Consider the following 27173-nt stretch of genomic DNA (forward strand, 5'->3'; position numbering starts at 1 on the left):
ACTGTTCTTATGGATAAGCAACTGTAGCTACACATTCGAGTAAAATTGACCTTACACGGCGACTATTGTTCTACTTGTGAAGACTACTTTAAGCAAATATTTTCCTACGTTCTCTAATAACTACAGCCATGTTCTGTGGCATTAGCCATGGGCACTCAAGGGCCATTTTGCGCTGCTCAGTCATGGGCAACTCTGACAGTCTCTAGCCGCATCTGTATATGAGTCATCTCCAACAAGGGTCCTTTTCACTTAGCTCCAGAGAAATAGGCCCAGGTAAAAGCAGAAACCAATACATATTGGAAAGTTACCTAATCAAACTCCCTCAAAGCAGTGGAACTCCCCAGTCATGTTAGTCTCTAAAACAGAAATTGCTGGAGAAACTCTGGGAGCATTTGTGCCAAAAAAAAACAGTTAATGCTTTGAGGCCAGTAACTCCTCCATATGTTTGATCATAAATGACACTGTTGTTTCACCAGACCTTTAAAATTTCTCTCAACAGATGATGCCAGGCCTGCTGAGTTTCTCCAGCAATTTCTGCTTTTGTTCTGCAACACCCACGGTTCTTTATTTTCGTGTTAGTAGCTAAACCTGATGGTTTAGCCAAATGCTGCATCAACTACAGAAAGATCAATGGAGTAACAAAGGCAGAATGCCTCACTTTGAAAACTTCAGTGATATGATTTCCACTGCCAGATTTCTTATCCCAATGGATTTGTTAAAGGAAGATAGGCAGGGTCCTTTAAACCCAAAGCGACAGAGATAATGATTTTTGTTCAACAGATTGTCTTTTCCAATGTTGAGTGATATCATTTGGACTAAAGAAAATTCTCCAACAACTTTCCAGAGACCTTAGAAACAAGTGATAGCCAATGTTTCTAATTGTGCAATTTACCCATACAGTGATACTTGGAATAACTAAATGCTTTGTTTAGAAAATTACATTCTCTGATCTGGTGATAAACCATTGGCAAAATTGAATTTGGATCCATGAGCAACCTACCTTGCCACAAGGCAGGGACATGTGCTTCCAAGTACATTATAAGTACAGGCATAGATGTAGTTCTCCTGCCTCTAAAACTAATCAGGAAATGATTACATTTTTGATGATGTGTGGTTTCTCTTTGTTTGATTTCTGCACAGTTGCTGTTCCACCAATGGATTTGTTCCAAAAAAAAGTCAAGTAGTGTAGTTACAGGAGTGTCAGGTATCTTTGAGGAGTTGAAAGCCATTTTTAATCATGAAGCAGTGTTGGCTGCATTAAGTTTTGTAAAGTCTTTCAAGCGAGTCATTCATGGTAGTGACATGGCGGTTCACTTACAAGAGGTTGGGTTGGACATTGAGAAGCCAATAGGAGGCTTTTGTAAAGAACTAAATTGGCACCAAAGGAGATATTCTGGTGTGAAAAAAGGAACCCTGGGATTGCTATGACCACAGAAAGACTTTGCTATACACTGATCATAATCCCCTAGCCTTTGTGAAAAAAAAATCAAAATCCATTTGGATGGAGTTTGCTTTTACGGCCTTCCCACTAAAAAGTAAACATTGTAGGGAAAAGGAAGGTGGATGTCCATGCTTTGTCAAGAATGTAACCTCATTTGAATTATCTGAATACTAAGAAGGTATCAGAAAGAATTGTTAAGATTACATGTAAAGGATCAATGAGAATAAGTGTGCGTATTTTTAAAATATTTGTTTAATGTTTTGCCCACATTTTTCAATGGAACACATTAAACTCACCATGTTGTTCCTCCAAGAATGAAGATGTTATGATTGCACATCATAGTTAATATTTCTCAGAGGAATCAGTTTGGAAGAATTGTTGAAAAAATGTATTTATTTTCGGTTTTTTTTTAAATATCTGGAGGGACTTCTTTAAAAGATGTCATTGAAATACACTGTGGGAATTAGAGAGTTTTATTTAACAAGGTGTCCTAGAAATCACGTGACTGGTGATAACTGTCTGTTTTGTTGTAAACCCCCACAGGGGTTCCTCAAACACTAACGGACTTGGAGAGTTCCTGGTTTTTATCTGATTTCTATCTGAAAACAAGAATCCTGTGAGGATGAACCACCCAGCTGATCTCTCCCATTCCTGAAAAGGCAATTCTTCTGTTGAGCTCAGGGTAAAACCTTTCTGTTCTCTGAAAGACTGATTCAGGAACTTCTCAGTACTGTAATTCCTGAGCAAGCTGTGAGCACAAGACTACAGAGTCAACCATGTGTATTTAATGATCTGGTCATATTCATCACATTGTCCTGTTGCCTGTTGATACAGAATCTTTTCAGCCGGTCACTTATAGCAGAGAAATGTATGATTGCGTGTGTGTTGATGGATTGTAGAATTTTACCTATAACCGAGGTTAGGCTAATCAACCTATAATTTTTCATCTTTTGTCTTGATCCTTTCTTAAACAAGGGGGTTACAACAGCGATTTTCCAATCATCTAGGACTTTCCTTGATCCCAGTGATTTTTAAAAGATTGCAACCAATGCCTCTGTTATTTCTTCAGCCACCTCCCTCAGAACTCTAGGATGTAGCCCATCTAGGCTGGGGGATTTATCAATGTTTAGACCTTTTAGCTTTTCAAGTACTATCTCCTTTGTAATGGCCATCATACCCAACTCTGCCCTTTGACTCTCCTTATCTCCCTTCACTAGCCTTCCTGCATCAATTTGGAGCAGCCTAATATCTACTTTTACTTCTCTTTTGTTTCTTATGTGTTGAAAGAAACTTTTACTATCATTTCTAATATCACTGGCTAGCCTATCTTCATATTTGATTCTCTCCTTCCTTATTTCTCTCTTTGTTATCCTCTATTTGTTTTTGTCATCTTCCCAATCTTCTGATTTCCCAGTGCTCTTGGCTACTTTATAGGCTCTCTCTTTTTCTGTGATACATTTCCTGAGTTCCTTCGTCAGCCATGGTTATCTAATACCCCGTCCCCAGGTAATCTTTCTTTTCTTTGGGATGTACCTCTGTACTATGTCCTCAATTACACCCAGAAACTCCTGCCATTGTTGCTTTACTGTCTTCCCCACTAGGCTCTACTTCCAGTCAGTTTTCGTCAGTTCGTTTCCCATGCCCTTGTAATTACCTTTATTTAACCGTAACACCGTTATATCCGATTTTGCCTTCTCTCTTTTCGAACTGCAGACCGAACTCTACCATGTTATGATTGCTGCCTCCTAAATGTTTCCTGACTTTAAGATCTTTTACAAAGTCTGGCTCGTTACATAGCACCAAGTCCAGAGTAGCCTGCTCCCTTGTGGGCTCCATCACAAGCTGTTCCAAAACGCCATCCTGTAAACAGTGTTAACCAATTATTGCAATGTTTTTGAATGCATTTTGTTTTAATAATAACGCAGTCATTTTGAAATAGAACAAACCTGACTGAAAAATCTTTTACTCATGAAACTGTCCTTCTTGGTAACTGTAAACACATCAGGATTTTATGTTGTGACCTGTGCGGTAGTGGGATTAGAGTGACAGCACACTTCCCCAGTCTTACTTGGAACAATTTCTTGATGGGTGGCAGGTTAATCCTTCCAAATAATAACTATCTTATACAACAGCTGCCTCACCCTGTGTCTCACTGTATCACCCCCTCACTTCCTGTTGGACCATTCTCATCATTCCATGACTGCTGTTTCTCCAATGACCCTTCATATCCCCCTCATTTTGGGTTGAATCCCATAACATTATGATTGATGTCCCTATTCTACTCCCAACAGCCCCTCACATTTAAGGTCTCAATGTTCACGTCTGTATTGGCCCTATACCCATCCTGGATCTAGGCCACAGCCACCTGAAGATTCCATGACTGCCACACCCCCTCAAAACTCTCACAGCTACCCTACCTTGTACATTTAGCTAAGAGTGTAATCATTTCCTCAGCTAACCAATGCAGCCATACCAACCCACGGACCTGAGCTGTCTGCAACATGACTGACAGTGTTGACAGATCCTACAGGACCCCTCTTCCTGCACACTCTCTGCACCATTCCCACACTGATTTTGTACAACATGCCCGACTGGCTGAGGTATATTCCACAGACTGGTTCAATTGCCTGGCTGACCATGGCCAACTCCACGGACTGAATTTACAGAATTTACCCAACTGAGTGACCAGGTAGACCCAAATATGGACCAGTCATAGAACCCCTACAGTGTGGAAACAGGCCATTTGGCCCAATAGGTCTTCACTGACCTTCTGAATAGCATCCCCTCCACCCTTTTCCATGGAATCCTGCACTGCCCATGGCGAATCTGTCTAACTTACACATCCCCTGACACTACGGACAATTTATGGGAGGAAACCAGAGCACCCGGAGGAAACGCATGCAAACTCAGGGAGAATGTGCAAGTCCACACAGACAGTCGCCTGAGGCTGGAATTGACAACAGGTCCCTGGTGCTGTGAGGCAGCAGTGCTAACTACTGAGCCACTATGCTGCCTTTCTGGTGGCAATCCTTTATGGTGGAAGTTGCCATTAATGCTAAAAGATACAGGGGATGAATCAAATACCATCACCATCATTAAATAAGTAGCACTAGACAAACTAATAGAACTAAAAGCAGATAAGTCCCCTACTCCTGGCAGGATTCTAGGATCGTAAAGAGATAGGTCCAGAGATAGTGGATTCAGAGGTTGTAATTTTACAAAAATCTTTGTATTCTGTAGATGTACCAGCAGATTGGAAAGCTGCTAATGTGACAACCCTATTCAAAAAGGGACAGAGACAAAATGTGGGTAACTGTAAGTTGATTAGTCCAACATCTATTATTGGAAAAGTATTAGAATCAATTATTAATGGAACAATAGTGAACATTTGGAAAATCATAATCTGATCAAGCAGAGTCAACATGGCTTCATGAAAAGGAAGTTGTGTCTGAATTTATTAGAGTTTTTTGAGGAAGTCTCAACCAGAGGGGAACCAGTGGATGTGCTGCATATAGATTTCCAGGAGAATTTTGAGCGAAGACCCTTACAAAAGTTAAAGTCCTAAGATGACAGCCCACAGTGTTGGAGGTAATATGTTGGCATGGATAGAGAATTGGCTCATGGACGGAAACAGGGAATGGGGATAGGATTTTCTTTTCAGATTGGTATCCTAGGATCAGTGTGGCTACACAGGAACTGGGACCACAACTGTTTGCAATATATATGAATGACTTAGAGGAAGGAAGCGAATGTACCGTAGCCAAATTTGCAGAGGAAAGATTGGGAGAGGGGCACAAACAGTTTACAGAGAGATATTGATCATCAAGCATTTAGCAAATGGAGAAGAATGTGGGAAAATTTGTTCATTGTGGAAGGGAGAACAAAAGAACAGAATATTATTTAAATAGAGAGATACTGCAGAAACTTGCAACACAAAGGGACTTGGGGGTAATTGTACATAAAACACAGAAAGCTAGCACAAAGGTGCAGCAGGTAATCAGAAAGGATAATGGAATGTTGGTCCTTATTTCAAGAGGGTTGGAGAATAAGAGTAAGGAAGTGTTACCGCAACTGTACAAGATGCTGGAGAGACTACATCAGGAGCACCATGAGCAATTTTGGTCCCATTATTGAAGGAAAGATATAATTTCATTGAAGGCAGTTCAGGGAAGGATCACTAGGATGGTCTCTGAATCAGAGGATGCTGCTAAATAAGATAAGAGCTCACAGTGTTTGGGACAAGGTACTGGCATGAGTAGAGGATTGGCTAACTGGCAAAAGGCAGAGAATGGAGATAAAGGAGTCTTTTTCATGATGGCAGCTGGTGACTAATGGAGTTCCATAGGGGTCCATGTTGGGACCAAATCTATTCACATCATACACTAACAATCTAATCAAAGGAACTGAGGGCATTGTTACTAGGTTTGCAGATGACACATAGAGAAGTGAAGGGACAGTTAGTGTTGAGGAAACAGGGAGGCTGCAGAAGGATTCAGACAGGCTAGGAGAATGGGAAAATAAATGGCAGATGGAATACCCAGGCTATTTTGTAAATGGAGAATGGCTTTAGAAATCTGAAGTACAGAGGGACTTGGTAGCTTGAGTTCAGGATTCTCTTAAAGTTAACATGCAGTTTCAGTTAGCAGTTAAGAAGGCAAATGCAAAGTTAGCATTACTTTCAAGAGGGCTAAAATACAAGAGCAGAGGTGTACTGCTGAGGATGTACAAGGCCCTGGTAAGACCGCGTTTGGAATATTGGGAGCAGTTTTGGGCCCTGTGTCTAAGGAAAGATGTGCTGCCTTGGAGGGGCTGAAGAGGAGATTTGCAAGAATGATTCTGGGATGAAGGGCTTATCATAAGAGGATCGGTTTGCCACTCTGGGTCTGTACTTGATGGAGGTTAGAAGAATGAGGTGGGATCTAGTTGGAACTTAGAGAATACTACGAGGCCTGCACAGAGTGGACATAGAGAAGATGTTACCACTCATCGGAGAGATTAGGTCCTGAGGGCACTGCCACAGAATGAAAGGATGACCCTTTAAAATTGAGATGAGGAGTTAGCTAATCTGTAGAATTCATTGATGCAGAGGGCATTGGGTGTATTGAGTGTATTTAAGACAGAAATAGATAGGTTCTTGATTTTATTTTAATAATCATTTGCGGGATGTGTGGATCACTGACTGGTCAGCGTTTGTTGCCCATCCCTAATTGCCCTTGGGAAGGTGGGAGCGAGCTGCCTTCTTGAACCACTGTAGTCCACCTGTTGTGGGTTCACCCACAATGCCATTATGGAGGGAATTCCAGGATTTTGATCGAGCGACAATGAAGGAATGGTGAGATATTTCCAAACTAACATGGTGAGTGGCTTGGAGGGGAACTTGAAGGTGGTGGTGTTCCTATATATCTGCTGTCCTTGCCCTTCTGGATCAAAGTAAGCTGGATTTGGAAGGTGTTGTCAGAGGATCTTTGATGAATTTCTGCAGTGCATCTTGTGTTTGTATACATTGTTGCTACTGAGCATTGGTGGTGGAGGGAGTGGATTCTTGTGGATGTAGTGCCAATCAAGCAGGCTACATTGTCCTGGATGGTGTCAAGCTTCTTGAGTGTTGTTGGGGCTGCACTCATTCAGGCAAGTGGTGAGTCTTCCATCATATTCCTGACTTGTGCCTTGTCAATGGTGGACAGGCTTTGGGGAGTCAGGAGGTGAGTTACTCACCACGGTATTCCTAGTTTCTGACCTGCTCTTAAAGACACTGTGTTGAGTCCAATTAACTCTCTGGTCAATGATTAGTAAGGGGATCAAGGGTTATGGGAAAAGGCAGGAGAATGGGGTTCCAAAACATATCAGCCATAATCGAATGATGAAACAGAATCAAGGGGCCAAATGGCCTAAGTGTACTCCTATATGTAATGATCATTTTGGGAGTCTACTCACTGGAGTTTACAAGAATGAGAGGTGGTCTTAATGAAATGTACAGGATTCTTAAGGGGCTTGTCAGGTTAAATACTGAGAGGATGTTTCCCTTCATGAGTGAGTCTTGGACCAGAGGGCATAGTCTCAGGAGAAAAGCAGTGCCAACTTAAGACATTGATGAGAAGGAATTCCTTCCCTGAGGGTTGAGAAACTTTGGCACTCCTCACTGCAGAGAACTGTAAGAGCAGAGTCCTTGTGTATATTCAAGGGTGATGCTTATAGTGTAGGAAAGTGGGCGTGAGGAATGTCAGTTCAGCCATGATGCTATTGAATGGCAGAGCAGATCGAAGGAGCCGAATGCCCACCTCCTGTTCCAATTTTTGACGATCCTATGGGTATTCATTCCCATTGGAATAGTGAACATATCATGGTAGAACTTAATTTTCAATTTGGGAAGGAGGAACTTCAGTTGTAAACTACAGCGCTAAAACTAGATTAGGGTCAGTATATGGAAACCAAGGCTCATCTGGCTGGCGTGGACTGAAAAAGAAGTATAGCAGAAAAACATGATTGATGAACAACAGGTATTGAAGGAAGTATTTCATGGTTCACTGAAGATATTTCCTTGTGAGAAAGAAGAATTCGAAGAAGGGAATAAATCAACTATGGTTCATGCTGTATGGTTAACCAGGCCAGTTAAGGATATTATCAAATTGAAAAAAAACAGTGTGGCAAGGATTAATGGTAAGTCAGAATATTGTGAAAGTTTTAAAAGCCAACAATAGATGACCAAAAGAAAGCAAGAAAATGGACTACGAGGGCAAACAGTTGGCAAGTAATATCAACATAGACAGTAGACAGTTTAAAGATATATGAGAAGGAAGAGAGAGGCCAAAATAAACATAAGTCCCTTAGAGAATGTGACTGTGAAATAATGATGGGGAAGCAGGAAACCGCAGAGGAGCTAATAAATCTTTTCCAGCCATCTTCATGATAGACTTCCAAAAATTTGAAATAATCAAGGAGCTATAGGGAGGAGGAAATAAGCGCAATAACTCTCAGTAGAGGATATAAATGATAAGAAAATTAAAAGACTAAGGAGTTGATAAGTCCCCTGAATCTGATAGGATACATCCGAGGATTTTTAAAGATGTAACTACAGTAGTGCCTCGACATACAAACGACCCCGTTCATGAACAAATTGGTTTACGAACAGGATTGTACGTAATTTGCTTCAACGTATGTACGAAATTCAAGGTACAAACGAAGGTACGAACGCAAAAAACCCGTGTGTGACCACGTGGTTTCATTGTTCTGCTTTGCTACCTGCGCTTTGAACGCAAAAGCTCTCGGGCCCCGCGTGATCTCATTCAGTTCGTCTTTGGCGCGCGCGCTGTGAACATCGTTCGTTGCTACATCCAAGCATTCTTACGCTTTTTTTTGTTTTTTGCATTAAATTAGCCCTCATTATGGCTCCCAAGAAAGTGAAAAGTGGTAGTGATAGTGGTGTTAAGAAGCTTAAACGTATTTCTGTGGAAATGAAGAAGGAAATAATAGCTAAATACGAGATTGGTGCTCATGTATCTGATCTCGCTAAGCAGCACGACATGGCGAAACGGATCAATTGGAATTACATTAATTCAAATGGCAAAAATTGATTCAGTTCACGAACTTTTCTGTTCGCAAACCGGGTCCCAGAATGGATTAAGTTTGTAAATCGAGGCGCTACTGTACAAAGATAGTAGGTGCGCTGGTAGTAGTCTTCCAAGAACTCTTCAATCTGGAAAAGTCAGAGTATTGGAAAACAGCCTCATTCAGAATAGGAAGGGGACAAAAATACGAGTAATTATAGTTAGTTAGATTAACATCTGTGTTGGAGTCTGTTATAAAGGGTGTAATGGTAGCATATGGAGAAATAGTGGTATCAACAAGCAAAATCAGAATGGCTTCATGAAGGGGAATTCATGCTTGACATTTGTATATTATAGTTGTTTGAGGAGGTAGTAAGCAGAATGGATAAAGGGGAACCAGTGGAGATAATAGTTTTGGATTTCCAAAAGGCATTTGATAAAGGAATGCACACAAGGCTACTTAATAAATGGGGACCCATAGTGTTGGGGGGTAATATATGAGCTCAGATAGATGATTGGCTAACTAATAGAAGGCAGCGAAACAGGGGGAAAAATCCTAGCAGATGTAATCTAATGAGGGAAAATGTGGGTTACACATATTGGCAGGAGGAATAGAAGAGCTATATGTTATTGAAGTGAGGAATGATTGCAAAAGTTGCAACACAGAGGGATTCAGATGTTTTCAGGCATGAATTACTACAAACTAACATCCACATTCAGTGGGTATTTGGGAAAGCAAATGTACTGCTCCTTATTTCAAAGGGGATAACATATAAAAATGGAGAGATCTTGTTGCAACTACACAAGGCATTAGTCAGATCACAGCTGGAATACTGTGAAGTGTTTTTGTGCCCTTACTTAAGGGAAGATATCGGGCTTCCAACCCTGTGGAATTCTTGACATGCAGACGAATGTGCCAACTGCCTGGGAACTTTCAACTTGCAATGGGCACTTCCCCTATTCCCCAGTGATTTCCACTGAACTAGAGTCAGACCCTTCAGGTAGTTCCGCAGTACCTAGGTGGATATTTACCCAGGAAATACTAGATCAAAAAAGTCCAACATTTGAGCAACTACACAACCCCACCCTGATCATTGTACTGATGCCCCAAATACCCCCTGGCCTGGCCTCGACCCAATTGGACATGGCCTTGCTAACTCATATATGCTCTGACTACCTGATAAGCCCCCAGTCCTGATTTAACTCAACTTCCTGTGCACTCAACTATGACTATCACTGGTACGGCCCAAGATGGTGGCAGAGTAGGATGCTTCAGCCACAGCTTGTCTATTCCACCCATTCTTCTTCTTTCTCTTCTCTTTTTTCGCTTTTTCTCCTGGTCTCCGACAACTTCCAGCCTCTGGTTAACTCCCAGCCCCTGACTCCTCCTGGCCTCAGCGCAGACACGACAAAGGGTTCTCTTGGCCTGGCGTGGTGTCTTGTCAGTCCGGCATGGCAGCCTTCCGGCGGTACATGGCAGTGTCTCGGTATGGCGTAGACTCAGTGTGGTTTCCTGGTGTGGAGGTGATTCCAGTGCAATCTGCCAGCTCATGAACCTCGAGATGAAGCCTGGCACAGTCCAGAGCCAAGGCCCAGTGCAGACTGGAGGCCAGGTGCCAGTGTAGTCTGGGCTCGATAACTGTTGTTCTGAACATTTATTTCCGTACTGATGGACTTCTTATTTCTCTATTTTCTAAGATCTTGTAACTGAAGAAGCTGTACTTAGGTATCTATCTGTACCTTTGTACCTACGTAGTGATGTATAAACTTTCATTGTGCTCATGTGAGTACATGTGACAATAAAGCTAATTCAATTCAATTCAACCTCACCCATTCATTAACATGGGCCTTTAAACTGTAGCTAGTGTTGTGACAGGGCATATACTTTCTGCTCTGATTCTCTTTGGAGGTCTTTGTCTGGATTCCTGTACTGAGGAAGTTCTTAAGAATGCTGCATTGGAACTGGAACCCTTTTAAATGTAACCAGGTAGTACATAGGTTTCTACCCAATCAGCATCAGGTACTGTGGTTCTGTCTTGAAGGGAAGGTTTGGGCCAGAGGAATCTATATCAAACAGAAAGAATCAAAACCATTTTTTTTGCTGATGGCAATATGACATTAAACTGCCCTCAGCAACATTTATTAACTTTGACTTCTGCACAACCTCATTATTCTGAGCTGTTCTTTTCTACTCGACTCGACCATTCTAGCTGCTTCCACAAACTCTGTTGAGAATTTGAGTTGCCGGTGCATCATATTGCCCCCTGTATCCCAGATATTTATTCCACTGATGGTTCCACATATGACAAACAATGACAACATAGTCCTGCCACTGTGGCATCTGGACCAGTGCTCTTTAGGTGTTGCAAACAACAGTATACACTGAGCTGCTATCATAATGTTACACAAGGTCAGCTCTTGTTCTTGAGATGACAGATCTCTGGATGAATGACACCAAAGCTCTTAAAATGAATTATGTCTTACCAGCTGTTCTGAGAGGATTGTTGGCCATGTTAAGTCTGTGCTGCTACTGAGAATCAAAATTATTACAGCAAACCAAGACAATGAATAGCAACATTCAAAGGATCCCCTTGGCCATCCTGTCACAATGGGTGCTGCAGGGACCTCTAATCCTGAAGATGTAATGGCGCATTCCTATGATGGAATACTATGGATGGAATGAACAGGAGGATAAAAAGCTGCCTCACCTCTGATTGCAACCTGGGTGCAGATGAGCAACAAACAACTAACATTCAAAGGTTAACCTTTAAAATTTTACAATTCTTTACAAATCACCTTTGACGCACTTCACTCTGGGCTTACTAAAAAGGGGAGAATGTAAAGCCCTCAGACACTGTTCACGTATTTTCCAAATTTGCAGCCATGCATCTACTTTGAGTGGGTGACATATCAATGTATTTGTCATGTGCCCCATGAAGTGTGGCAAGGAGCCAAACGTGCTGAAAATACAAATGAACAAACTTCTGTAAGGATACAGATGACTGAGATCCTGCTCTAACACTAGCTGAAACAGGTACTGTCTTCTCCATCTGCTCCACCATAATGGTACATCCCAAGTCACAGTTGCCCAAACAGATCAGCTTGCAATTCTCTTTTCTAACTGGGCAGACCTGTATTTTTCTCAGATTGCTTCCATCCCCCACTAGAATGAAAAACCGTAAGGGACAGCCAACAGAATACCTCTAAGTCCTATTCAAGGTACAGCTCAATTTCAGTTGTCTCAGTTAGCACCCATAGGAACATAAAATGTGTGTCTCTAAGAAGGCATAAATAGGTGCATTAAGATAATGCTAACCACCATGATTTATGAACTGCTATTTCTGAGTTAACTAACAAAGAAATCCCCCTATAAGTGACAGCATCGAAAATGGCTGACCCCTTTTATAATTCTAACAGCACTGTCCAGGCAGTGAAACCTCATTAAGGGATAAAGAACTCTTTTGAAACCGTATTTATCCTCACAGTCACAGTCCTTTCCTCAAAGCATAATTTTTATCCTCTGTGCTCAAGGGATTTGCTCGTTCTGATTTAGTAATTTGTTAGATCATAAATAGATGACAAAAATGTGTTGGAATATTCTGAAACAACACTTGAAAATAATAATAAAAAAGAACTGATTGCAGAGTCTGATGATCAGTACAATCACGGAGTTAAAAAAGCATCAGCTCCCAATAGTATGAATTGCTCACTGTTGATGTGCATTGTTTCTCTGGCTGTGGAGCTAAACATTATTGTGTAACAATAAAAAACTATTGCATCAGTTAATTGGACAAATGTAATTCATATCTTAATGAAAAAAATACCTCATATTACTCAGTCTCCTTAATCTTCCTACATCTGTGGTACTTTAAAAATTACTTTAAATTTGTGGTGGATTTCTCAGTTATCCATTGAATCTAAAATAGCAACACTGCCTGCTGTGGTCAGCAAACAGAATACACTTTCCTTAATTCTTCAAAAGTCATACAATGCAGAGCTTGTTCTGATACTTTCAAGATGCCAAATACTGACGTAATTTGGAGGTATCAAACAATATATAGATTTTACAGCCCATTATTAAAGAAAATCTGCTCTCAGTGGGTGTCACCTTTTCAGAGACCACAATGTTTTGGCAAGTCATCTTTCATATCTTTGAATCGGAGTTCCTTCATGACACTGCCATTTACAGCATTTAGCTTTCTCCCTACTTACAAGGAAATCACATTTCTATCATATGCAGCCAGTCAGCTGTTAGTGTAGGTCAAATAAATACAAAGCATAATTCTCATCCTCTTGCTGAAAGCATTAAACAGCTGTAATCAATGGCATTTCCTTACTCACTGAAATACTATTTCAGCAAATTTCACTGTTTCATTGAAAAATCTTCTCACTACAAAGTACAAAACTAGAGGAAGTGTTTTTATTAATCTTCCTATAAGAATGCATGATCTTGCTTATTTTCCTCATGCACATGCAATGGTTGATTTAAAATTAAAGCAGAATATAACATTATGATGTTATTCCTACTTCTTGTTTATTTCAACAGGGTTAAGTCGTCAATTGCCGTGGTCAAAATTGATGTTTACTTTGCCGACACAGTGAGCTTCAAGTTTATTTTTGCTGAGAATGGTGTGTTTTTTGTAAAACCCTCAATGTTAAGTTGGATGTCACCCACATCACTGCATTACATTGCACTTTTGTAGCACCACACATAGTAGAAAATCATCCTTGGATACCTCAAAGAAATACTTGGAAATCAAAACCAAGGAAGGGATAAATGAGGTAACTGAATTAAATGAGCTTGAACAATGATATTAACGAAAGTGAGGTGGAAAAATTTAGGCATGGAATTCCAAACATTGGGACTTAGTTGGCTGCAGCCAGTTACCAGTCATGGCATAACTCTATGACTGCAAGTGGAGACAGTTACAGAGGTAAAGAGAGCTGAGATGATGGACTACATCTTACATTCTCTCTGCTCATTCCAACGAAAACGCCAATTGAGGAGGGGGTATGATAGCTCTCCCTTATCCCCTCCTCCCCACCCAAGAAATGGTTGCACTGCAGCCATTTTGTATCTGATTGGCCAATCAGATGCCAGCAGCTCCACAGGGAACCAACAGCACCAATGGGAGCGGTGGTCATTGCCGGTATTGCTCTCAGTGCTTCAGGAGGTTTTGTGCACGAGATAGGAATCTCACCAAGAGATCTCGAGTCCTGGGATCAAGTGGGAACAGGGAGGGGCACTTTTGACATATGGACCCTCCAGTGGATCCAGGGACCCAGTTAAAAGTGCCACACAATTCATCACCAACCCACACAGGTTGGCTGCTCAGAGGGGGCATCTCCATTGGAAGGGTGTTTTTTGTTGAAGTTAAACTCTGGCGGCAACAGGTTGAGACAGGTTAAGTAAACATTGATTGTTTATCTATGACCCTCCATTGCCCCATTGTTGGGCAGCTAGGTACAGGGGCAAACAATGGCAGGACACTCATGGGACTTTCCTTGCCATCCTTCAACGTTGCCAGTGGGGTGTCTAAAATCCAGACCCAAGACAGAATTTAAAGGCAAATGCAAAAATTTAATGAGCCACTGGGAGCGATGTACAGGTGGAAATTATACAGTGAATGGTGGAACCCTTTGGAGTATTGATATACAGAGAGATCTGGATGTGCAGGTCCACAGATCACTGAAGGTGGCAGCGCAGGTAGATAAGGTAGTAAAAAAAGACCTATGCCATACCTGTCTTCATTGGAAGGGACATTGAGTCTAAGGACAGTCAAGTTATTCTGCAGCTTTATAGAACTTTAGTTAGGCCACATTTGGAATATTGTGAACAGTTCTGGTCACCACACTACCAGAAGGATGTAGATGCTTTGGAGAGGTTCAGAAAAGGTTTACCAGGATGTTGCCTGGTATGGGGATTTTAGCTATGGATACACTTGGTTTGCTTTCAGTGAATGCAGGATGTTGAGGAGTGACCTGATAGCAGTTTATAAGGGGTGAATGGCATGGATAGGGTGGTAAGAATGAGGCTTTTTCCCAGGGTGGAGGGGTCAATTGCGAGGGGACACAGGTTCAAGGTGTGGGGATGGTGGTGGGGGGGTGATGTTTAAAAGAGTAGTGTGAGGCAGGTTTTTCACCCAAAGGGGGGTGAGTGTTGAGAATGTAGTGCTGGAAAAGCACAGTAGGTCAGACAGCATCTGAGGAGCAGGGGAATTGGCATTTTGGGCATAAGCTCTTCATCAGGAATTGAGCAGAGGAGATGACCAGGGTGGGGGGGGGTGGGGGGTTGCAGTGAGAGAGAGACTCACTGAGATCATTGTCAAGACAGGAGGAGAATGTCTTCAAGGTAGACATCCTTGGAAGAAGCTTCAGAGTAGGATTGAAATCAATTGGGAGAAAGTGAGGACAGCAGATGCTGGAGATCAGAGTTGCGAGTGTGGTGCTGAAAAAGCACAGCAGGTCAGGCAGCATCCGAGAAGCAGAAGAATCGATGTTTTGGGCATAAGCCCTTCATCAGGATGGTGGATGCCTGAGGAGATGGTGGAAACAGACACAATAGCAGCATTCAAGAAGCACTTTGATGAATACATGAATAGGAAGGGAATAGAGGGACATGGATCCTGTAAAACAATACAGTTTTAGTATGCAAGGGCAAAATGTGTTGGCGCAGGCTTGGAGGGCCAAAGGGCCTGTTCCTGTGCTATATTGTTCTTCTTTGTGTTTTGATTATAAATCAGCAACAGCTGAATGACAGATAGATAAGACATGGTCTTTGATAAAACAAAAATAGCGGAGTTTCAGACAAGTTTGTGTTTTAGGACGACACAGCACATGATGCTATCGGTGAGAAAGCTGGATTAATTAAGGCTAGACATGACCAAGCTTGGTTTAAGGATGCAGAAACGTTTGGGATGAAATAGTAGTGGAAGCAGATGTTTTTGTGCACCTTGAAGCATGCTGTGTTTGTGAGGAACAGCACTTGAAATTGGACATTCACTTCATACCATCAATGTTAGTGACTAACACTAACACTGACACTCTAGACCAGAGGACCTACATCATGGGTTCTAAAAGATGTGACCGCAGAGCTAATGGATGCCCTAGTTATTTTCCAAAATTTTCCGAGGCACCAAAATTTTCCAGAGTCTTAGTGGGTTGTAAGGTGAATACAAATATAGCACTACTATCTAAGAAAGAAGACAGAGGGACCATGTAACAACAGGTCAATTAGATTGGATTCAATTATTGAAAAAATGCTGGAATCCATTATGCAAAAAGGGCTATAAGATTAGACAGAGTCAATGAGGTTAAATTAAAAGGGTATCATATTTGGTCAATCTTTTAAAGTGTTTTGAAAATAAAACTAGCAGGACAGATAAGAGGAAAAAATGGTGTCATATATTTGTGTTTTCAAAAGGCATTCACTGAAACTTACAAAATGCTTAAGGGGGTAGAAAGGTGGATGTAGAAAAGATATTATCCCTGGCTGTGGAATTGTTTCTCAAACCTGGGGATACAGTTTCCGAATTAGGTCCAAGCTAATTTGAACTGAGATAAGAAGGAAGTTCCTCATTCAGAGGAGAGTGAATCTTTGGAATTTTCCAATCCGTAAGGCTGAGAAAGCTCACTCCTTGAGTATGTTAAAGGCAAAAATTATCAGATTTCTAGATATTAACGACATCAAGGGATATAGGATAATGTAGGAAATGCCATTGAAATAGGTGATTGGCTGTGGATTAAAATGGTGGAACAGGCTCCAGGTTTGAATGGTCTATTGCTGCTTCTATGTTCCTTTTTTTAACACATAAAAATGTAAATGCTCTGAACAATTCTGAAGGTCACTGGACTCAAATCTGCTTTCTCTCTACAGATGCTGCCAGACCTACTGAGTTTCTCCAGCAATTCTATTTTTGTTTCATACTTGCAGCATCTGCAGTTCTTTGTTTTATTTTCGAGAGAATGTTAATGGATAGAGGGTTAACTAATGGCCAGAAAATGGAGGACAGGAATAAATGGGTCATTTCAAGGTTTTCAAGTTGTAACTGTTAGAGTGCTGCAAGGATCAGTGCTGGGGTCTCCTGTGGTAACAACTGTTTGAATTAGATGAAGGTACTCTGTTCAATTTATTTCAGTTTGTTGTATTAAAGAGTTAGGAGGGAGAGGAGACTGTAAGCAGGATATAATGACTTTTGAAACAGATTGAGAAAAAGTTTGCAAAGTTGTGTGGCAGTGTCAGGGTAGGCACAGGCAATGCAAATGTCAGTTAGAATACTGGACCCAAGTGCCATGTCATTTAGTAAAAGGATATAGGACAGTTCACCCACTGTATACCCACTCCAACCACCCAATTTCCTCAAAATAATCCAACTGCCTCACAACAATCCAACTCGCTCACAATTTCCTACTCCCTTATAATGTCCAACTCCCTCACAACACCCTACTTGGTCACAACTATCTTACTTCGCCATAAAATCCTGCCCCTCATTACAACCCAACTCCCTCACAACTATCCAAATCCCTTACAACTATCCAAATCCCTCACAACCACCCAACCTCCTCACAACTACCCAACCCACTCACAACTACCTGATTATCCATCTGACAACCAGTCGACCAATTCCCTGATCACCCAACTGCTATCACTCAGTTACCCGTGTACGCATCTCACCTACTCACCTATTCTCTAATCCAATCGCTTAGTGAGAAACTCAGACCTGGAAAAACATACCCAAGTATGGCAGCTACCATTGTAGAAGAGGGATGCATCTTCTACATCCATCTTTTCTTCCATGCAGTGACTATTCCTACACCTGATTTCACGACATGAATCTGAGTGGAATGTCGTTTTCCTTTAGATGCCCTCACATTGGTGGTTCCTGCAGCCCTCTCCCTCACAGGCTGAGTCATTTACACCTCCCACTCTGAATGTGACCACTGCTGATTTTGCTCCCAATTTGACAGCTTTGATTTCCAGCAAAATGATAGTGAGTGTTGCTTGGCCAGGGGCTTCCAGTCTCCACCTGAACCATGTGACTGAGGACCCAAACATCCAAATCTCCGCCCTGGTACCTCTTCGGTAATCCCCATAAATTCCCCATAGAGGTCAGTCTAACCACACCCAACCAATTGTCAGCCAGTAATTGTCCCCATTAGCAGCTATTCATTCCACCAGACTGACTTTTACCTACTCCTTTGTCTGTCCAACTGTTTCTCTCTCTCTTTGGCCTCTATTTCCACCTATTGTTTAATCTCCCCAGCCCCCATCTTCTGAATAAATAATTTTCCAATTTCCTAGCTAACATCAGTTCTGACGAAGGGTCGCTGGACCTGAAACGTTAACTCTGATTTCTCTCCACAGATGCTACTGACCTGCTGGGTTTTTCCAGCAACTTCTGTTTTTGTTTCTGATTTCCAGCATCCGCTGTTTTTTTTTCATTTTTTGTTTAAATTTAGAAGAGAACTATGAACAGTCATCAAAATGAAAAGAGCTGCCAGAACCACCTAAACTGTTAGTCAGTTCAGATCAAAATAAACGTTAGATGAATCAGAGGCATGCAGGAAAAGGAAATGTTGGTGGAATTTTACATGCATAGCTAATTGTTTCCCTGCATGTACATTTGACACTCCTTAAACATGGTGCTATTTGATGGAAATGCCTGTTGATTTTAATAAAACATTTCCTGCATCTCATTATCAAAAACCCCAGTATAATGAGTCAGTAACTTGAGGTTAAGAAAAGCCACAAGAATCTGGGTAATTCCCAGAGAATTCTGCAGAATTTAACAAAAAACTCACTTTCAAAAATCCTACAGAGCTTTTCATCGCTACGAGAAATAAAGTTGTCACAAACACAATGACAAAATCGCTGTTCTTGAGTTTACATTCACTGGTTTTTAATCGTTCTTTTAATTTTTTTTTAAATGAATGATAAGACATGAGAAACAGGATTGTGTCGCCTATGAGCTTAGTTATACTCACAGTTCCACAAGACTCTGTGGAAACTGAGCTCTCCGGAAGCAAAGCAGCAAAATTCAAACAGAGCTCCCACTCATCAGTATCTGACAGTCAGTTCCACCTCCAATATTAGAAAACAGCCTGTTCCATACCACACAGATTACTTCCTGAGGGTGATCTCAGTTCACCAGAGCTGACAACACAGCAAAAGTATGTGATTCTCAGTCATGAACCACATACCCAAAGTGTTATGGAATTAGAGCAAATGTCACTTGCACGTCCCCATAGCCTGGTAGATCTTGCAGTGTTGAAATCGTGTGGATAATATTGGCAGGCTCCCTGTTTTTTGCCAGTGTGACTGGTGTGTGGTCCATCTCTGTGCAGGCTGTACATTTTGAATAGAAGCTGCTGTTCCCAGTGCAATCCTGGGCACTTGGGATGAATAGGTGACCAATCCTGTTATGGCACCTTTGAGTGCTCTAACAATACACCTGCCCAAATATGGACAAATATGACGGTTAGTGTTCTTGACAGAAAGTAGGAGAATGGCAACTGTTGGTAGTGATGCCAAGGCTGCCAACCCATTTTCTACATTTTTCTGCTGAGCCCCAGCTCTGACAGTGGATATATCATCACAGGAAAATCCCAGCTACAGATGCAGCAAAACCATAGATGTGGCTGGAAGTGATAGTATGTATCTCTTGTAAGGTTAACACGTGGGAAAGAAAATATTTTCCCTCTCTTTCTTACTCTGAAAATAAGCTTAACCCAGCATTTTTAATAAAACTGAAAAGCCTCCACGAAAAGTAATATGCCTCGTATTTAACAGACACTTTTAAAAATGCTGGCGGAACTTCCCTTGAATGTTATCCACATTTTGTCGTGCTTTGTAGCAGCAGAATAGAAACACAAATTATTGTTATCACAGTTTACACTTAGAGTCATAGAGATGTAGAGCACAGAAACAGACCCTTCGGTCCAACCCGTCCATGCCGACCAGATATCCCATCCCAATCTAGTCCCACCTGCCAGCACCCGGCCCATATCCCTCCAAACCCTTCCTATTCATATACCCATCCAAATGCCTCTTAAATGTTGCAATTGTACCGGCCTTCACCACTTCCTCTGGCAGCTCATTCCATACACGTACCACCCTCTGTGTGAAAACATTGCCCCTGAGGTCTCTTTTATATCTTTCCCCTCTCACCTCTAGTTCTGGACGCCCCTACCCCAGGGAAAAGACTTTACCTACTAAATATGATCCTGAGGCAGAACAAACGTGGTCACCCATAGGAGAGATGGTGAACCTCCAAATCATTTGCTTAATCTCCGTTTCTGTGATTTCATGCCAAAATAACACCATAAGTGACACTATTTCACATGAACATGAGCAGTATTGTATAATGAGCTTATTACTAATTAAGAAATAGCATTTACTAGCTGTGAGATATGTGATCGATTTGTGATTCTTAATTGTTTTCAACTCATGTTAATACTGCACTTTTCCTGTAGTCCCATACCCAATGAGCAGATTCAATACAGTCTGCACTGTGCTTCCAAGCATTCTGCTGAATCCAGATCCAGGTCGGCTGCATTGGTATGCACATTTCTCTGTTCCAAGCCTCAAAAAGTAAATTTGTTTTCAAGTTAATATTATTACTTTCAGTTTCACTTTACTTTAAGAGAGTGCAGAGATGGTTTGCTTTTCTCATTTATGGTAAACAGGAGAGCACTTCCATTGAGCTAACAGGAATCTCATAGGAGTCGCTCAATATTGTGCCTTGAGAGCTTCCCACAGTATAATTGCACCCCTAGGAAGCTTATGATAATTTGTCAAATTTCAGCAAAATTAAGTGTTAATTACAGAAAGGCAACTCAGAATGCAATAAAAAAATAAACTTACAATTATAATTCAGTTTTTCTTGAATTCCAGAGCTCCTAAAGTTCTCCCTCGCTAGCTCTGCACTTTCGAAGGATGGTCATGTTATGCTGAAAGGGCTGAGTTCTTCCAGTAGGATAATCACCATTTCAGTAATGTAGGCAGGAGCTGTGTGTCAGGACCATAGAGTCAGACAGCATGGAAACAGACCCCTCGGCCCAACACATCCACACCGATCAAGTTTCTCAAAATAAACTAGTCCCATCTGCCTGCACCCGGCCCATATCCCTCCAAATCTTTCCTATTCATGTACCTAACCAAATGTCTCTTAAACGTTGTAACTGTACCTGCAATGATCACTTCCTTTGGCAATTCATTCCACATACAAGCCACCCTCTGCATGAAGAAATTGCCCCTCAGGTCTCTTTTAAATATTTGTCCTCTCACATTAAAAATTCTCTCTAATTTTAAACTCCACCACCCTGGGGAAAATATTTTTGCTATTCAGCTTATCTCTGCCCCTCATGATATTACAAACCCCTATAAGGTCATTCTTTAACCAGCTATGTTCCAGTGAAAAAAGTCCCAGCTTATCCAGCATCTCCTTATAACTTAAACTCTCTAATCCCAGTACCATCCTTGTAAATTTAACAATATCCTTCTTATAGCAACGCAACCAGAACTGTACACCACACTCCAGAAGTGGTCTCACCAATGTCCTGTACAAACGCAATATGACGTCCCAACTCCTATACTCAGCGGACTGCGCTATGAAGGCAAGCGTGCTAAACACCTTCTTTACCACTGTGTCAACCAAATTGAATCCCCAACATAGCTGACTACCAAGGAATTATCCTGGGAAATTGAAATTTCTGATGGGCAGTTGCCTAGCGTTTGGAACCCTCCAAAGGAGTCCCTGGTTCTGAGTTGGACATAAAGACTTTGGAAGGTTCTGACTGACTCACCTGAATAGTTATTTCAGAAATGTTAGGGAATGTAAAACCTACTCTACCTCCTGGGTATCTGTTAAAAATCCACCTTGACTGACCACCCACCAACTCCCAATTGACTTCTAACCAACCACGCCTCCACCACCCCTCCACACACTCCCAGGCATGACCCCACTCAAGCTGACCGAAAACCTCCTCCCAAAATCATACATGGAAACACCCAAACCTTTCCCCATTTCCCCTCCTCAAGCCCACTGCATCCAACAGGGCCCCTAACTGCCTCCATTTGGATCCCTGATTCCCCAAATGGCCCTCCCAAATCCACATTCCTTTGAAGCCACCCTGGCTCCCATCTCTAAAACCGGCACAGGCACTTGATGGACCCTGTCACACCAACCTCATTCCCGCTGACCCAAATTCCCTGGATACAACCTGACTCAACATTCCTGCCCCACATCCCCACCCGACCAAACAAAACCACCCCATTGACCTACACTCAGCATTTACCCACCTATCTGCCTTACTCTGCCCCTCTAAACCTACCAAGGTTTCTCAATCCCTCACCCACTTACTACCTACTCCCTCACCCACCCATCTGGCTCCTCAAACCACCTCACTTACCCCCTCCGCCCATCACCGCCTTTACCACCTCCTACGCCCCCAGCTGACCAGGACCTATTCCCCTACCCGTCACCTAAATGGTACCATCCACTTGCCCCACCACCTTCCACCCATTCAGTACCCCAACCCTTTCTCCTCTTCCTGGTGCATGTAATCTCACCACGCTGCATCCCACACCCAGTTGTCACGGTAGCTCCGCATTTACTTTACACACTTATCTTCTCTCAGCAGCTGGCCAACTGGCTTCAGGACTTTTAAATTCTGGAATATGGTGGCTCCTATCAGAAAAGGGGCCATAGATTCAACACTGATTCACTCTCACTGCTGCCTGCCTGGATTGCTGGCTTAGGTTAGACTGCTTCAGCTGGAAAGGCATCTAGCTCAGAGGTTTGAACAGAGAACTCCTCTGGAGGCAAGGTTATTGATTTTTCAGTGCAATCAGTGTTGGAAATGAGGTTTCCGAACCAGATCAGAAGACAAAGGCCAGTTTTACTGGGGAGCAGTACCACAATGTCTCAAATTCAGTAACCTCAGAGCTGAGTCTATGCCAGATTTCAGATATTGCTGGTTTAGCGTCAGATGGGTTGAGTCTGGTGAATTTGGCTGGGCCAAGTTGATTGGAGTCAAGGGTCACTCAGACCACTCACAGTGCAGGGAAAGGCAGGTATATGAAGCTAATTGGCATGTCAGTGTGGTGACTGTCATGAGGTCAGCCATGTGGACTTCATAGAAAAGGACGGGGGCTGTTAATCTGATCCAATGAGGGAGTCCTGGCTGACAGATATAAACAGGAGTGTAGTGTCAGACATCCACTTCACTCTCTGAGAGCTGGTTCTGAGGGAGGTGGATCAGTGTCAAGGATTCACCATGTGTAAATAAAGGGTGACTTGGTGATGGGATACCGGTCTCTGTGGAGTTATTTCAGTCAGCGGCACCAATGCAGCACCTCGCTGCCCACATTCACACAGCGCGCTTTAAAAGCCTTCTGGATTTCGGGCAGTGCTGGTTTTCAGATGGTCCGAACTGAAACACTGAAACTATGGTCGTGTCACCGGATTACTAATCCAGAGGCACAGATTAATGCTCTAGAGACAGAGTTCAGCGAGTGCCAGTTAAATTTACTTCACGAATAAATGTGTAGATAAACAATCGATCGTTGCAAAAAGCCATGTGTTTTACTAATGTCCTCTAAGAAAGGAAATCTGCCATGCTGAATGAGTCTGGCCTGAATGTGAATTGTTACCACACCGCTTGGTTGACTCCAGACTGTCCTCTGAACCATTCAGTTCAATCAAGTCACTACATGAAAGTCAAGAAAGAAACAAAAATCGGGATGAAACAAACACATTGCCCGGATCACCCTGCAAAGTCATCCTCAGTTTCAGCTTGACAGACAGAGCCAAGCAATTCTATAACAAATTAATCAGATCAGAACATAGCCCCCATGGCCAATGATGAGGGAATTTCAGCATATTAACACAAAAGACAAAGGCTGAAACGTTGTCAATCATTTTCTGGCAGAAGTACTGAGTGGATGATCTATCTTAGCCTCCTCCCATGCATTGATTCAATCTCAGTGACATCGAGTAAAATCCAAAGGTACTGTATGCAGCAGTGGACACTGACATCATCCCAGCTGCAGATCTGAAAATGTATGCTCCACGTCCATAACCAAATTGCTCTGATTCAGCTATAATAGTGACAGCTCCCTAGATCTGTGGTGAATTGTCCAGCTGTGTCCTGCCCTGAAAACACAGGACAAGTCCAATTCAGACAATTGTTACCCCACCAGCTTACTCTAAGTCATCAGAAAAACAATGGAAGATGTTTTGAACAGTACTATAAAGCAGCACTTACTGATTATTAAAATGCTCATTGATGGCTCAAAACTCAATCCAGCTTTGGTTCCAATTTAGACAAAAAAGCTGATATCAAGAGATGAAGTTTAACCCTAACACTGCTGGTAGCAACAATCTGCAATATTTACTAATGCAGTAGAACAAGGTACCAAGGAACGTTTAAAAACACTTCCCAACCTATGATTTGTAAACCACAGAAACACTGTGTTAGTAAGCATATGGAAACCTGCATGTTCCCCGCATCCCTGCGTGGAGTGATAGTGCTGATTCTTCATTCTTGCTGGCTTTGTAACCTGGAACTCACTTCCTAACAGATATACGGATACCACACAGAATGCAGCAGTTGAAAAAAGCAGCTAAAACCACATTTCAAGGACAATTTTATGTGGACAACAAATGCTGACCTCACCAGCACGCCTCTTATCCATGGGTGAATGTAAGTAAACTCTCACATTCAGCAATGTGGTGAGAACCAGAGAAGTTTCTATTGTTTTAGGGACTAAAATATGCTATTTTTCAGATAGCGTTATGGCATCATATACATCTACTTGAGAGAGAAACAGGACCACCACTGAACATCTCAGCCAAAATATAACACATCCAACAGTGTAGCATTCCATCAGTTCTTGAAAAAATTGTCAGTCTGCATTATGTGCTCAAGTCACTGGAGTGGGATTTAAATACGGAACCTTTAGACTTGAGGTTAGAGTTTTACCACTGAGCCACTTGGATAAATTAGCTTAGAAACAAAACCTGAACGCATCAGAAGCTACAATGTCGCAAACAATTTCATGGGAACGCGTGATTAGAATTAACAATAAGATCGCAGAATTGAGATAAGAATTAGTTTTCATTTCTGAAGTACAAAACTCAAAAGCTTTTACACATTGCATTAATTTCCTTTTCCTGCTGATAGTCTGCAAAATACAGCAGCAAGGAACTTTGTATCCATATTGGGCCCCAGCAGCTGGTGTACATCCTGGACACGTTCCAATCAGAAGAAGCTTCAGTTTCAGTTTATTTGGAGGTCAGTGCAGAAATGGATGGACTATTGCCTAATGATTGATAGGATCCTGGACAAACTTGTTGGAGCTTTTACATTCATTTGTACCGAAGCAAATGGACAAAGAACCATTGACAAATTGCATGCTGTGTACTTCTATGTTAAACAGAAATCAATGTCATGCTTAAGTGACATTTTAGAAAGAAATTCCGAATTCTCAGTCTTTTACTAGTTAAAATAACAATTTTCTTACTTTAAAGACTCCTCTATCCAACTGTATTCTCAAATAGCAAAGATTAGCTTTTGACAGAAACTATAATACTTACTAACAATTAAACGTCGAAAGCTAATCTTTGCTATTCTAGAATACTGAGTAACCAGAATATAGCATTTGATTATGTTCATGATATATTATAGAATAGTCAATCTTTTGTTAATTATGGTGCACTGTTATATTTTAGTTTTCCTAAAATACATGGTGTAGAGTAACTGTGTGATTCCTGAAAATGGGACTCCCAAACCCAGACTCCATTAGATGTCAAATGTCAAGGGTAAGCTAGGAAAAAAGGGAGGTTGATGTCATGTGCTAACAGCTTGATACTACAAAAAACTGAGACAAGTGTAGAAGGTATAGGAGTAAAATTATAAAGGAAATTAGGAAAGCAAAGAGAAGACATCTGGCCTTGATCTTCTGACCTGGTTCAGAAACCCCATTTCCAACACTGATTGCACTGAAAAATCAATACCCTTGCCTCCAGAGGAGTTCTCTGTGCAAACCTCTGAGCCAGATGCTTTTCCAGCTGAAGCAGTCTAACCGAACTCAGCAATCCAGGCAGGCAGCAGTGAGAGTGAATCAGTGTTGAATCTACAGTCTCTCTTGTGACAGGAGCCACCATATTCCAGAATTTAAAAGTCCTGAAGCCAGTTGGCCAGCTGCTGAGAGAAGATAAGTGTGTAAAGTAAATGAATAATATTGATAACTAAATCAAGGTATGACTTTGATGTTTTTGGAGTATACTGATTATGAGACATAAACAAATCAATCCCTCGAACCTGCTCTGCCTTTACTCCTTGGGTTCATATGTCACAAATAACACGTAGAGTCATAGAATCATATAGTCATAGACTTATGCAGCAGGGAAACAGACCCTTTGGTCCAACCAGTCCATCTGGACCATAATCCCAAACTTAACTAGTCCCACCTGCCTGCTCCTGGCTTACATTCTTTATTCATGTATTTATTCAAATGTCCTTTAAACGTTGTAACTGCACCCGCATCCACCACTTTGTCCAGAAGTTCAATATGCACATGACCCATGCTCTGTTCAAAAATGTCTTTTTAAAATGTTTCTCCTCTCACCTTAAAGATATGCTCCCTAGTCTTGAAATCCCCCATCCGAGGGAAAAGCCATTCACTTTATCAATACCCCTCGTCACTTTATAAACCTCCATAAGGTCACCTTTCAACTTTCTACACTCAAGTGAAAAAAGTCCCAGCCTCTCTTTATAACTCAAGCCCTCCATTCTGAGCAGCATCCTGCACATGAATGTCAGATAACGATCATCTTCTCCAAGAGAGAATCTCTAACTATTGTCCCTTAGCAATGCTGTTTTGGTCACTGAAACCCCCACCTATCAACATCCTGGAGGTTACCATTGATCAGAAATTAAACTCATCTACTACATAGATATTGTGTACAGGAGCAGGTCAGAGGCTAAGAATCATGCAGCGATCAACTTAATTTTTGGCTCCCTAAAGTCGGTCCACCATCAATATAAGGCACAAGTCAGGAGTGTGATGGAATAGTCCATTATTACTTGGATAAGTGCAGCTCCAACAACACTCAGGAAGTTTGATACCATGCATAATAAACTTGACTGGTGCCAGATACACAAACATTCACTCCATCCACCAC

Source organism: Chiloscyllium punctatum, chromosome 8 (assembly GCF_047496795.1).
Source record: "Chiloscyllium punctatum isolate Juve2018m chromosome 8, sChiPun1.3, whole genome shotgun sequence".
Lineage (NCBI taxonomy): Eukaryota > Metazoa > Chordata > Chondrichthyes > Orectolobiformes > Hemiscylliidae > Chiloscyllium > Chiloscyllium punctatum.